Source organism: Dromiciops gliroides, chromosome 4, assembly GCF_019393635.1.
Source record: "Dromiciops gliroides isolate mDroGli1 chromosome 4, mDroGli1.pri, whole genome shotgun sequence".
Lineage (NCBI taxonomy): Eukaryota > Metazoa > Chordata > Mammalia > Microbiotheria > Microbiotheriidae > Dromiciops > Dromiciops gliroides.
In genome coordinates this window covers 352,040,683-352,056,059 of record NC_057864.1, presented here as the reverse complement: position 1 = coordinate 352,056,059, position 15,377 = coordinate 352,040,683, and positions in this window count along the sequence as shown.

Genomic DNA, 15,377 nt, shown 5'->3' with positions numbered 1-15,377 from the left:
CATATTCCCTAGACTGATCATATTTAAAGGAGCAGAACAGTTACCTACTGAAAGAGAGATCACTGAAAGAATAAACCCCCTTAGCATATAGTCAATAGAGATGAAATGTAAAGTATCTAATGAGGATCCCTGTTACAATCTCAATAAGCCTTAAATACTAGGCTCTCAAATGATTGAATTCCTTCAATAATCATTGCCTAGAATTCCCTTTTCTGTATGGGAATACCTGATTCATGTTTGTAGCCCAAATACCTTTATTTACTTTGCTGCTTTCCTCCCTTCTTATGCTGGAGACCCCTTAGATTAGAGCAAAAAAAAAAAAAAAGAATACAATTGTTTTTCAGGAATCTGAAGGGGGAATAGAATTGAAGGATAGGGAACACTATTTCCCTAATTCCTTTTGAAGAAATGCGCAACCCCAGAACACTAGTGCCAGAGCAAAAATGCAAGGCAGGTTTATTTAAAAAAAAAAAAAAAAGGAATTGGCAAAGATCATCAGCCTCTGAGGCCTAAAGCTAGTGGTGCCCATCTAGCTGCTATCCTAGATTTGCAAAAAAAAAAGTAAACAGCTTCAGGAAGCAAGAGAATGAATAGGAAAGGATGAGTAAAGAATTGAGAGTGTTTCCAAAGACTTTTCTTTGGACATAGGTAATTGAGAGACTTGTGCTGAAAATATATTGAAAACATTTTATCTATGTCACATTAAGCAAAATTCTGAAAGCTTCAGAAAATTATATTTTTTTAAAAGCAAGAATAGATGATTTACTTTTTTTTTTTTTAAGATGTGGAGATAACTGGAAAGTGACACAGAGGCCTGGTTCTGAAAAATTTTTATCTGGCTCAGCTTCTGTAAGCTTTTAGCTGCCTTGCCAATCTGTAAGGGTTTTTTAAAAAGATTCCCCAGGTTTTTTAAGCCCCGTGTGGGCCAACCTGTAAGGGCCTGCCCCCTCCCCATCTGCTTCTCCCAGACTCACAAGAAAGGAGATTAAAAAGCCTCCTTTCAATAGAAGCAAAAACCGGGGTTTATTGATAAGAATACCTTAAAGATAAGGACAAAGAAAAGCAAGAAATATGACCTGTCTATCCCCTGCCTCTTCTTGTCTCCTCCTTCGATAGCCTGCGCTCTGTGAGTGTCACCGCCACCTTCACTCCCCATCTCCCCTCTGCTCTACCCCGGGTCACTCCGTTCTCGTCTCCACCTGTCTCCTTCTCTAGTTCCCATAGCTCCTTCACTCTACCTCCTCTTCACTCGGTCGCCCCAGCTCCTTCCCTCTACGTCCCCCTTCTCACTACTCCAGCTGCTTTAAAAAAAAAAACCTTCTCTCTCAGAAACTTTGGGCCGACCACCCACTCACACCAAGCTAATTTGCTGGCACCCCCAAGGCCATGCCCAAGGCCAGCTGGGGCATGAAGCTTCCGTGCAGGGTACGACCAGAGCCAGGGGCTGGGCGGAGGGACCCAGAGCGTGCCAGGATTTTCTGTGCATATTCCCACTGAGCAGGGTGTTGCACACCTGAGGCTTGCGGGCCGGGGGCATGGAGGGAGATGTTCAGGGCTTTCTAATTTTAGCCTCTTACAATTCTTGTTTTTTTTGTTTTTGTTTTTTTAGTGAGGCAATTGGGGTTAAGTGACTTGCCCAGAGTCATACAGCTAGTAAGTGTTAAAGTGTCTGAGGTCGGATTTGAACTCAGGTACTCCTGACTCCAGGGCACATGCTCTATCCACTGCGCCATCTAGCTGCCCCAGCCTCTTACAGTTCTAATTAAGAGGAGGTGAAAACTCATCTGTAAGAGTTTGGTGATCCATAGACAGAATCCAAGGTTGTTAGAGGAAAATGAGGATGGTAGCCAGAGCGTAAGCAATGTGATGAGGAGGTACTAGGCTCACTGAGCCCTTTTCAGGGCTGCTCATCTACCTTTGATATCCACCTTTCACCCATCTCTCACCTGTGGCTCCAAGAAGCATGGGCAACAGACAAATCCAGGTAAACCATCTTGGCAGTGGGCCGACCCACATGTCTCAAACTCAACAGTAAGTTAGGGGGATGTCTACCCCAAGCATGTAAAGAGTTCCCTCAGGGGAATGGGCAGATGAGAATAATCTGTTCCAACTGCATGAAAGCTGAAGCAGGCACTCTGGAGCTCTCAGAGTTTAAGTCAGACACAGTAGATGCCTGGGTCATCCACATTATCCCAAGCCATCACTGGTCAACCTGACTTTTGTCTTGCCACCTGACTTCAATGACTCCAGAAGAGAGAACTGAAGCCTTTGTGCCACTCTGCCTCACTTCAATTCAGGAACAAGTCAAGATATCACCCTCGATGTCCCTGACCCTCTATGAAAATGAAGGATGAACAACAGTATAATATATAAGGTTTTCCCTATACTAAACTGTTCTATTTCAGAGGCTATCATATCATCCAGATCATATATGGAGTTACAGGATAATGAGCAATGCTGTTAACAGGGTTCAAATGTATTTTTGTTAAAATAACAATGACCACTTTATTCTATTTTAAGGTTTGCAAAGCACTCTACAAATGTTAACTCAGTGGATCCTCACAACAATCCTGTGAGATAGGCACTATTATTATTCTAATTTATAAATGAGGAAACTGAGGCACAAAGGAAGTGAGATGACTTGACCATAGTCACTTAGCTAGTAAGTGTCTGAGGCAGGATTTGAACTGAGACCTTCCTAACTCCAAGTCTCATACTGGCTGCACTGTGCTACCTAGCTGTCAAGTAACCTTGTTATTTTGTTTTAATTCTACTAAGAACCCAATTTTGGATGATGATGTGATAATTCTGAATAATTAAAGGTAGATAGTTATATACCCCACTAGTAAAAAATGAGTTTGATAATACATTTGTGAAGCACTTTTTTATTTAGTTCTTATATATTTATGTATGATTGCAATAATCTTGCCAATTAGATATGTGAGATCTATGCCTTAATTCAAATATAAATAAAATCTGTGTTCCCATTGAACAACTTTCCCAAGTCAAACCAGTGACCTAAATTAAAGTAAAAAAAAAACTTTTAATGTGTTTCCCAATAATTCATTGAGAATAGAAATGCAATGAACTGTAAATAAAGAGTCCATAAAGATTGAACTGTTCATTTCTCTAAATAATAAATTTGTTCAATGTGTTGTGTCCATCCTTCCAAAGGACAAATGGTTATTTCAAATGACAAAAGACTGCTCATAGTAACACTGCCACCAAATTATATAGACATACCAACAAAATGCTGTGTGTGGGAGCAACTAGGTGGATAGAGCACCAGCCCTGGATTCAGGAGGACCTGAGTTCAAATCCAGCCTCAGACACTTGACACTTACTAGCTATGTGACCCTGGGCAAGTCAGTAACCCCAATTGCCTCACCCCCCCCCAAAAAAAATGCTCCGTGTGTGTGTGTGTGTGTGTGTGTGTGTGTGTGTGTGTGTGTGTGTGTGTGTGTGAGAGAGAGAGAGAGAGAGAGAGAGAGAGAGAGAGAGAGAGAGAGGGAGAGGGAGAGGGAGAGGGAGGACTGGTACCAACCTTCTTGAGTATATGTGACTAGACCATATCAAATTCCAAAGCAATTTGTTTTCATTTTGGGTAAAATTTAAGTAGTATATGCCAGGAAATCATCCTATTTAAAAATTTAACCTGGTACCTCTCTCTACTATTTACTGTAGGGAGAGCCTACCCATGCAAATCTCCTAATTATAGCACAGAGAATGATAATAGAAAATGAACTTGTAATTGTAAATGGCCTGTTAGTGACTTTTACCCATATAAATACTAATGCACAGTTTAAACAAAAAATGCTCACAATTTAGTTTCCTTTCAATTCTTTCCCTCTAAATAGTGTTGAGAATTACTTGGTAATTCACTGCTGCCAAAACATCCTTTTAAATATTTACAAAGAGAAGGGGAAGGGGAGAATATGGGTTTATGCTGTCTTCTTCCTTCACATTTCAACTTCTGGAGCTGAAAGAAACTGTACATAGAGTATGGTCCTTAGCATAATAAAAGCTTCCATTTATATAGGTTTTTCTAGTTTATAAAACACTTTCTTCACAACTACCCTTTGAGGTAGGTAGTACTTTTACAAACAGAAGAATTATTATAAATTGTATGGTGAAATGACTTGTTCATAGTCAACAGTACTAGGTTTAGTAGTAGTGTCAGAACTTGAACTCAGTTCTTCTGGGTCTAAACTCAATGATTTTTCAATTCCCAAACTACTCTTTCCCATAACACAACTAGGTCTCCTAGGTATTTAATAATCTATACTATTCTTTACAAATAAAGATAGGACTAAAAATCTTTTATGCACAATGCATACCCTTTGAATACTTTTTAAAAATACGCAACCATGGAATTATAACACTCCCATATTCTCTGGAGGCAATTAGGTGACTCAGTGAATACAACTCTTGGCCTGGAATCAGGAAGACCTGAGTTCAAATCTATACTCAGATACTCACTAGCTGTGTTACCTTGGGAAAATTATTTAACTTCTGTTTGCCTTGACAAATGCAATTGACTAAGAATTGACCGAAGCTGACCTGGTCTCAGTTCCCAGACCAATGAATTGCCTAGAGCTGACCAGGCATTGTCATGTTCTGTCTCAGGTTATTTTGTAGATATCCCAAACTCTCCCCACCAGAGATTCCCAAGGTTTTTTTTTATGGACTTTTGCTAATTATGCAAAACAATGTACCTTGTGAAACTTGAGATGCCTAACCCTTCCCACTTGCAATCTCCTCATTCTCATTGTCTTAGTGCCCTATATAAATCCTATTCCCAGCCCCCTCCTTAGGTATCTCAGCAGTTGCTGTGTGACACTGAGCTACAATTCACTTGCTCTGATTAAACCTAATTTTTGTTGTATTGACACTGAAGAAGAAAATGGTAGACCACTCCAATATCTTTGTCAAGAAAACTCCATGGACAGTATGGTCCATGGGGGTCACAAAAGAATCAGACAAAGCTGAAAAACTGAACATTCATATTCCAACTTGTTGGTCCTTGCTCCACGTGACCAAAGATATGAATTCTAAAGATGGCTACCCAAGACTAGGGGAAAAGTCTCTGTTCTGAAGACATGGAACAAGTGAGATAACTATTCTATATAGTGTCCTGAATCTAACCTATAATCTTGGCCTCATTAGCACCATGCCTCTAATAAAATGAATTAAGCTAACATTCAGTAGTAACCCCCGACTACCTATTTTTGATTCATACCAAAATAATTCTAGTGAATTAATTACAATTAGTCTTATTATTTTGATTGGCCTTATATAGTGAGGGGTCTTAAGGTAAAATATCAATTGCCTAGACACAAATAATTTTTAGTACTTGCAAATCTGTTTCTTAGTAACTTTTCAAAAAATTGTGCATTCAATGATAATTGTTATTGTTCAGTCATTCAGTCATCTCCAACTCTTCATGACTCTATTTGGGGGTTTTCTTAGCAAAATACTGGAGTGATTAGCCATTTCCTTCTCCAGCTCATGTTACAAATGAGGAAACTGAGGCATACTGAGTTAAGTGACTTGCCCCAGAGTCACACAACTAGTAAGTGTCTGAGGCCACATTTGAACTCAAATGAATCTTCCTGACTCCAGGGCCTGTGCTCTATCTACTGTGGCACCTCACTGACACAAATGATAGCATAACAAAATTAATGTGCATGGTAACTATTTACATTTAAGCTAATGCTTTCAATTTATAAAGTGTCATAACAATTCTTTACGTCATTCCCTCTAAGTCCCAGCAGGATGCTTCTACCTTTCTTTCTTATTCACTTCCTCTGGACATTGCAGTAATTAGTATATATTCCTTTTTCTCCTTTCTTGCTTTGCATGATTGTGGCAGCATGGTGGTCAGTGGAATAAAGCACTGGCCCTGGAGTCAGGAGGACCTTAATTCAAATCCAGCCTCAGACATTTGACACTACTAGCTTTTGACCCTGGGCAAGTCACTTAGGCCCTGATGCCTCAAACATCAACTGGTGATGGCACAGCCCTGTCACACGTTAAATCCAGTTCACTCCAAATCATGACATCACTCAGATGTCACAGTCCCTCTTTGAGAATGAGGATAGATTACTCACAAGCCAGGCAGCTGAGAAGAAGCCCAATCACCCCCTGGGCCATGCTGTAGCACAAACAGTGTGTCCTGGAAGCAGCGCTACACTTTAAGAAGGAGTAAAAGCCAAGAAATAGTAAGCCAGGATGAGTAGGCAGAGAAAGCAGAGACCATTGAAAACTTCTTTGGGGAAAGGTAGACCACAATTACATTCTCAGAAGAAGAAGATAATAACAGGGTCACCGCTCCAACATCCAAAGCTTCCAAGAAAAATATGAACTGTTCTCAGGCCATGGAAACTCTCAAAAGGGACTTTGAAGAGAAAGTAGGAGAGATAGAACGAAGATGTAGAGAAAGAGGGAAGGAATGGAAAGAGAAATGAGAGCAATGCAGGCAGAGTCATGAGAAAAAATTCAACAGTTGAGAATGAAGGACGGGGCAGCCTAGGTTGCGCAGTGGATAGAGCACCGGCCCTGGAGCGAGGAGAACCTCAGTTCAAATCTGGCCTCAGACACTTAACACTTACTGGCTGTGTGACCCTGGGCAAGTCACTTAGCCCCAATTGCCTCACCAAAAAAAAAAAAGAGAGAGAGAGAGAGAGAGAGTAATGAAGGACAAAACCAACAACAGTTCTGTATTATTACACTCAGATCTTTATAAATTTCTTTATATTCTCTCTTACTGTTGGTCTTAATTGCTTTATCCTATCCCATTAACATTAAATATACCTTAATTTATTTAGGCCAATATCCACTGTTGTTTAGGCTGCTTTCAGTTTTTTGCAATTACATGATACTACTATCAAAATGTTTTAAAGAGACAGGTGTTTTTTACTCTGTGTGTGTGTGTGTGTGTGTGTGTGTGTTTTAACATTTTCAGAGTACGCTTCCAACAGAGTTTTGGGGTCAAAGGGTATGATTCTTTTTGTAATGTTTACTGCATATTGCAGCTTCCTCTCCAAAAATATTCTAAATATTTGCAATTCTACCAGTAACAAGTGTACCTCTTTCTCCACAACCCTGATAGATAGAATTTTATCACTTGTATTTTTTTTTGCAAATTAATAGTAAGGTGGTTCTTCTCAAAGTTATATTTTATTTGGATCTCTGATTATTAGTGAGGTCAGACTTTTTTCAAATATTATTAATAATCTGTGCTTCATCTTTTGAAGATTGTGTAAGGGTCTAAAATTCTAGCTATGATCTAATGAGTGGTTGCCTTAAATTAGAAGCTTTAGCAAGAGTTTTGGGGGCAGCTAGGTGACGCAGTGGAATAGAGCACTGGCCCAGGGATTCAGGAGGTCTGAGTTCAAATCTGGCCTCAGACACCTTGACACTTACTAGCTATGTGACCCTGGGCAAGTCACTTAACCCTCATTGCCCCACCAAAAAAAAAAAAGGGTTTAGACTTTTAAGTATTTATTAAAGAGCATAAAGAAGTTGATGAGGAGGGAGGTAAAAAATCTAACTATCTCTAAGAGACCCCAGCATCCAACCCACCATACCGAGGTCAGGAACCCAAAGAGCAATGCTTCAGTGACTACTCTAGAACCTCTCCATGAAACAGGAAAAAAGGGCCCATCCACAAATACCCTAGAAAAGGTCACTTCTGGACACTAAAGTCACATGGTTTCTAAATCACATGCCTTTCTCCTCATAGCGGAAGTTTCCCTGCAATATCTCTCCAGCAGGGGGTGTCATTCCAATTCTCACAATTGTTCATATCCCTTTACTACTTAGCCTTTTTTCAATTGGGCACTTCTGTGGCTTTTTAAGATTTCTTATACAATGTTTAGATGTACAAGTTTTTATCTGTTAGTTGCTACAAATATTTCCCCAATCCATCTTTATTTTTTTAAGTATTTTAGTTGTGCATAATCGTTGTAAATGCTATCCATGCCCATCTATCTAATTCCTCATTTCCTGTTATTTATAGATATAAAAAATCAAGCTCTTTGAGACTGAGAAAATACTTTGTTCTAGTTTTCCCCCTTACTTTTATATTTCTTTTTTATATCCATCATCAATGGAATTCACTGAACTGATAGTATTTTCTAAAAAAAACCCCCAAAAACAATTTGGCCAATTTTATCTGATTTTATTTGACTGGCTTTATATGCCAGTTTGACAAAGGTAAGGTATAAGCAATAAGCACCTTTGGTGCTTATAGTCTAATAGGTGCATATGACATATATGCCAATTATCTTACCTCATTTTCTGTGGATCTGTGACCTGATTCACATAGGTTTTCCTTAAAATGGTGCAGACAATTACCCATCCATGTAGTGGTATGCATTGTATATGTTTAAACTTAGGCTTTCTGGAGAGTGGGAAGACACATTTTTGTTTTTATTTGCATTATAATATTTTCTCCATCACTTTATATGTCTCCACAATCACAAAAACCTGATATGTAGCATTTGCTAATTGCTGAGATATAAATGCTCATACTGAAAATTTAACAATCTTTCCCTAAGCCAGCACCATCCGGCTCTGGCATACCTCTGCTTTATATTTAACAGAGACAGCCTAATACCATAGAATAAAGCACTGCCTCTGGATTCTGGACCTGTCTTCAAATTGATCTCTGACACTCTCTGTATCATCTTGGATGAGTCACATAACTTCCTGGTCCTGTAGTTTACTCATCTGTGAAAATGAAGAAGTTGGACTAGATGACTTCTGAGGTCCCTTCAACCTCCAGTCCTATCATTTTATCTGGCACTCCCGGTAAATCTTCACTCAGTAACCTGAGAGACTTTCTTTGAGATCTCTTGATGTTGCATGCATGCTAATGAATATGATAATTCTCATTAACTTACTATCTTAACTCCTCCTCCAATATACACCTCTCTGATTACATCTTTTGTAGTCCTTCTTGGAGACTACTCACTTGTGGGTCATTTATTTGGCAATCGTTATCAGAAATGAAGTAGAAGTGAGGAGAAAATAGAAGCTGGAAAAACTGGTTAGGAGGCCATGCAGTGGTCTAGATAGACTCTAATTAGGAGTTTCTGACCAGGGTGGTGGCAATGGGTGATACAAGGTAGGGGCGCATTGCAAGAGATTTTGTGGAGGTAAAAAGCACAAAACAATAGCCAAATGGATTCAGGAAATAAGAAAGATGGAATAATCAAAGCTAAAACCAAGGTTTTCAACAGGGATAAGCTGAATTGTGATGCTGCTGAGAGTAGGGGCAAGACAATAGCCTCTAGTAGATAAAGCACTGGCCCTGGATTCAGGAGTACCTGAGTTCAAATCCGACCTCAGACACTTGACTCTTACTAGCTGTGTGACCCTGGGCAAGTCACTTAACCATCATTGCCTTGATAACAACAACAAAAAAAGACAATAGCCTCTAGTTTTGAGTTAAGCAAAAATAGTTAATCTCATTCAGATATGTAAATACAAACATGGCTGGGTTAAGCCATGACATTTACATAGTACTTAACATACATTATCTCATTTGATCTTCATAACCACCCTGGAAAGGTAGGTGCCACCATTCACTTTTAAAGATGATTAGAGCAATAAGAGAGACTCAGATGCTTAGAGAAGTTTGGTTACTTGCTCATAACACACAGCTGCTAAGTGTCAGAACAAATATTTGCACCCAAGTCTTTTTGACTTTCAAATATTGTTCTACTAAACCATTCTGCCTCAGTAGATCACACCGTATGCATCTTCCTATGTACATATGTACAGCCATGTTCACAAGGTCTGAAATGTCCTCAGGTCAGATTAATTAATTTGGGTGTTGCCTTCTCTAGGGTCTTCCTTTAAATTACAAATACCCTTGAGGATAAATAACAGTTTACTGTCTTATCAGTCATTAACCCAGTGACTGTGAATGAATTGCTTAGCAGATCTCCTCTTCACTCACCAGCTGGCATCAGGGCTTAGGAAAAATAGGAATTTTCATAATAGGGAAGAGGAAGAATATTTTGAGAACATGTAGGCTGCCTGGAAGGTTGAAGTGGGAAGTTCTGAGAAATCAAGAAGGAGCAAAAAGTCACTACTAAGAGAGCTGGGTGTAGCACACACACACTGAAGACTGAAATGGCAATTCAAGCTTATTTGATAATTGTGCCTAAAGTTAACTTTGGCAATGAAGGCAGGGTTCTATGTTGCTTAGGGCCTAGTTTTTACTGAGGGAATTCAACGTGTCACCCCTACACTCAGAATGTTGGAAAAAGGAGTATAACAACAATGAATCACTGAAAGCTATGCAGTATTTTTAGTTTTGCAATGCACTTAATATACATTGTCTCATTTGATCCTCACAATAGTGTAAGGTAAGCTCCAAATTCAGGTATTATTTTTTCTGTTTTCAAGATCAGGAAGGGGAACTAGGAAATTATTTGCACCCATTGTCCCTTGTATCTTCATCATCTGATACAGGGCCTAACACATAGTAGACACTTACTAAATGTTTGTTTAACCTTGAAAACCTAAGACAACCATGATTCCAGAGGAGTAAGGATGAAGAATGCTACCCTCCTGACAGAAAGGTTATGGATAAAGATTCAGAATAAGACATACATTTTAACATAACCATTGTAGGAATTAATTTACCTAATCAAAAATATTTCTTATAAGACTTTTTTTTTCTTTTTTTGCCAAGAGGAAGGGGTATATTGTGGAAGACAGAGAAAATAAATGTTTGCTAATTGAATAAAGAAATTTTAAGTGCTTATTTATTGATTGGTTGATTGATTGTCTGACCCCAGGGCTAAAATTGTATATGTGCTCACTCCACTCCCAGGCCCCTAAAAGGAAATTAATTAATTAATTAATAGACATTAATTAATTAATTTAAATTAAATAAATAAATGGAGCAAGCCTAAGAAAAAGTTTCCAGACCAAGATAATTTTTGTAATGCAGTTTAAAAAGGCAGCAGAATAAAAGCTTGACATCTCTGCTGCCAAGGTTAATTCAGATATTTCAATGAACCCCTAGGTACATAACTCTAACTGAAAGGTTTTTGAAATTTGTAGACACAATCTACTCAAAGGCACCTAGGTGGCATCTTGGATAAAGTTCTGGGCCTAAAGGCAGGAAGACCTGAGTTCAAATCCAGCCTCATTATACTAGCTATGTGACACTGAGCAAGTCACTTAATGCTATTTGTCTCAGTTTCCTCATCTGTAAAATGAGCTAAAGGAGGAAATGGCAAACCTACTCCAATATCTCTGCCAAGAAAACCCCAAATGGGGCCAAGAAGAGTCAGACATGACTAAAATGACTGAACAACAACAATTTGACTCAAAAGATACTAGCTATAAAAAAGGCAAAAGGAAAAGCTACAGAACATAACAAAAATTGATTTGATAACATAATTACAATAACCTCAAAATATATTTTTGCTAACAGATTTAAAAAACACACTCAGAAAATATCATAGGATTGTGACTATTCCATTCATTAAAGATGCTGGTATTCTCCAAGCACACATTTTGCAAGAATCCTTAAGGTAAAAAGAATAAGCTTTGATCTAGCATGGATGAATGAAATTTCAAAGCAGAGACATCAAACATCCATATCCACCAAAGAGATCATATTAGTTTGAAGATTTCTAGAGCCATATGGAGTCTTTCCCAATAGATCACTCATTAGAGGACAGTTGCATTCACTGATGAAAAATTGTCATTTCATGGTCTATGCTTAATTCAATATTCATGGAGCCATTGGTACTATCACTATTATTCACAGAATCAGGAAAAGTTTGAGACTAAATACCCAAATAGTCTCTTCAATCTGTCAATCAATAAGAATCTACAAAATGCCTACTGTGTACTTTGACATTATACAAAGGCACTTGAGATACAAATACAAAAATTAAACAATCCCTGCCCTCCAGGAACTTGCATTCTAATGGGGGAAGCAATAGTTACACCTAAAACCATATGCGGGGCAGCTAGGGTGGTGCAGTGGATAAAGCACTGGCCTTGGATTCAGGAGGACCTGAGTTCAAATCCACTCTCAGGACACTTGACACTTACTAGCTGTGTGACCCTGGGCAAGTCCTTAACCCTCATTGCCCTGCCTCCCCTCCCAAAAAAGACCTATTAAAGTAAAGACAAGGTAATTTGAGTGGTTATGGTATTAACAGTTGGGATTATCAGGAAAAGCCTGATATAGGAGACAATGTTTGAGCTGAGCTATGAAGGATCCTAGAATCCTAAGAGGCAGAGGTGAGGAGGGAAGTACATTCTAGTCATGAACATGGAGACAGGAAATGGAATGTAGTGTGGAATGCAGTATATGAGGAACAGCAAGACCAGTTTGGTTGAAGTAAAGAATGTGTGTAGGGGAGTAATGTATAATTACTGGAAAGGTAGTCTGAAAACAGGTATACATAGAAAATAAGCTGGGTGTGCTTGGGTTTACTGGAAGACACAGCCCACACTCTCCATATTCCTAAAGTTTTAAATTCCAGAGAGAAGAATTGGGGACATCATTATCTCTTGGACCAGATTATGGTTCTTTAACAGAACTTGGCATAGAGAAACTTGCACTTGTGATTTTTGCTTTTGAGATCAATTTTGACATAAAGGGAGAGAGGGTGGTGGGAGGGATTGCTGAAAGCTTTGAAAAATCACTTTCAGTATTCTATATTCCAGCCAAACTATCCTTGCTGTTCCTTAGTCAGAACATTACATGCTATCTTCTCCATGCCTTTGTATAGCCTGTCTGCCATATCTTGCAATGCAGTTCCTCCTTACCTCTGCTTTTTAGAGTCCCTTGTTTCCTTCAAAGCTCAGTTCAAGTCTCTCCTTTTGCATGAATTTTTTTCACTGATGCCTCCTTCTGCTACTGTCTATTCCCATATTACCTTGTATTTATTTTGTGTATATATGTCATGTGTCCACCTCTCACCAGGGCTTCCAAGAAGCTGTAGTATGCACAGTGGGCCACACCCTGGTAAAACCACCTTGGCAGATGGGTCAGACCAGGTTGAGGGTAACCAACAGGTCTCAAACATAGTAGGCCTTGGTGAATTAGGGGGGTGTCTATCCCAAGCATGTGAAGACTTCCCCCTGTGGAATAGGCAAATAAGGATCTGTTCCAATGGCTATGATGGTGGCTGAAGCAGGTGCTTGGTGCTGCTTAGAGCTTGGTCAGACAATGAAGACACCAAGATCATTCACTGTTTGCCCAACCATCAGCCAGTCAGTCACCTTGACTTTTGTCCTGCCACTAGATTTCAATGACTAGGAGAGGCTGATGACTTTGTACAACTCTGCCACACTTAAATCCAATTCACACAAAAGTCAAGATATCTGTCGAAATGGCACTGATACCCTTCAAAAAACAAAGGATAATTAATAACAAACAACACACATATGTGTCGTACATATTCACTGTGTACATATTGTTTCCCCTGGTAGACCTGTATCTCAGTCACATGTGCTTAGCGAAACTGATTATTGATTGACTTTACTTATAAAGATATTTTTAAATTACAGGGGTGGGGGGATGGGGGGGGGTGAAGGAATATTCAAGGAGATTTCTCCATAAAGGTCTCACATTCAAGATATACAAGAAGGTAATTCAAATTCAAAAGAACAAGAGTCATTCCCCAGTGGATAAATGATCAAAAGATATGCCGACAATTCCTATAGGGGAAAACACGCCATCAACAACCACATGAAAAAATGTGCCATTGTATTCAATTTTGCTAAGTGCAGAATTAAAATAATAAAAATAAAATAAAACAAAATTTCATATTTTCAGAGAAATGTTTTTACTTCAGCACATCTATTGAATTTTCAAGTTAGAGAAAACTTACTCATCAAAATTATAAAAGATTGTTAAAATATAAGAACAATGAATTAAAAATACTGTTCTAGCTTGTAGTATAAATTTTGCTATGCAATTTTCATTGTAAATATGGTGATAGTAATCATTTACATAAATTTTTTCTGAGAGATCCCTCTTTTTGTTTCTTCTTGAGAAGTCATTTAATTGATACTTTAGATACAACTCAATAAAAGACTTAGAAAAGAACCTGAGGGTCTGACTGTACCTGCCAGATAGACAAGAGATAAAAATGGAATAATTAAAGAGTCAACTTGGTGTGGTGAATAGAGTAGGGGACTTGGTATAAAAAAGTCCTGAGTTCAAATCTTGCTTCAGCCACTTACTAGCTATGTGATCATGTGCAGGTCACTTAAGCTCTCTGTGCCTCTGTTTCCTAATCTGAAAAGAGGGAAAAATAATAGCAACTACATTACAAGGTATATAGATAGGGATATAGTGTATGTATATATAGAGATAGAGAAAGAAAGATGCTAGTGATAGAGATATGCATATCTATATGTGCATATATACACATACATTCTTTAAAAAACAAGTTCACAGATGCCAGGTTATAAATACTCTGTGTGTGTACATGCACATGTGTATGTCTCTACACAATAAATATATTTCAAAATTGTTTTCCTGTATTAAATGAGGAAATATAGGTAAAGCACTTTACAAAACTTAAAGCAATGTATAAACATTAGCTATTTTTACTATTGTCTTTACCAGACCCATGATTTCATTAGTGTAACAAGCTCTAGGTTAGAAATTTTCTCTATCAAATGCAGATTAGTACTTTCTCTGTTACTTATAGACTTAGAAAATTACTGGAGGGGCAGCTAGGTGGCGAGGTGGATAGAGCACCTGCCCTGGAGTCAGGAGTACCTGAGTTCAAATCTGACCTCAGACACTTAACACTTACTAGCTGTGTGACCCTGAGCAAGTCACTTAACCCCAATTGCCTCACTAAAAAAAAAAAAAAAAAAATTACTGGAGTACTAAGAGTTGATTTCCCCAAGGTCATATGACCAATACGTGGCAGAAGTGGCACTTGAAACCATGTCTTCCTTCCTTTAAGATCAGTTCTCTATTAACTAACATCTGGACATTAGGCTTATTGTTCAGAAATAATCTTAATTAAAAAATCAAACCTGCTGGATTTCATTTTGATATTTGGCATCTTTTAGGTGTAGTCTATGATCTCAGACACACAGAAAAATTGCAGAGGAAAAGAAAAAGTAGGCAAGAGATGAATATAGAGAGAAAGGCCAAAAAGAAAATCATAATCAGTAGAAGGAGGAAACAAAAAACATCTTAGATTATTCAGATTTCTTTTTAGAGTAGGTAGTTAAAAATCACACACCCATATGTATACGTATATGTGTATAAACACATTTTTCAAGAACTAAATATAATATTGGACTCTCAGTATGATTATTTTCCTTTACAATTCTATGCATTTTTATTTTATGCATTTAAAAACTGC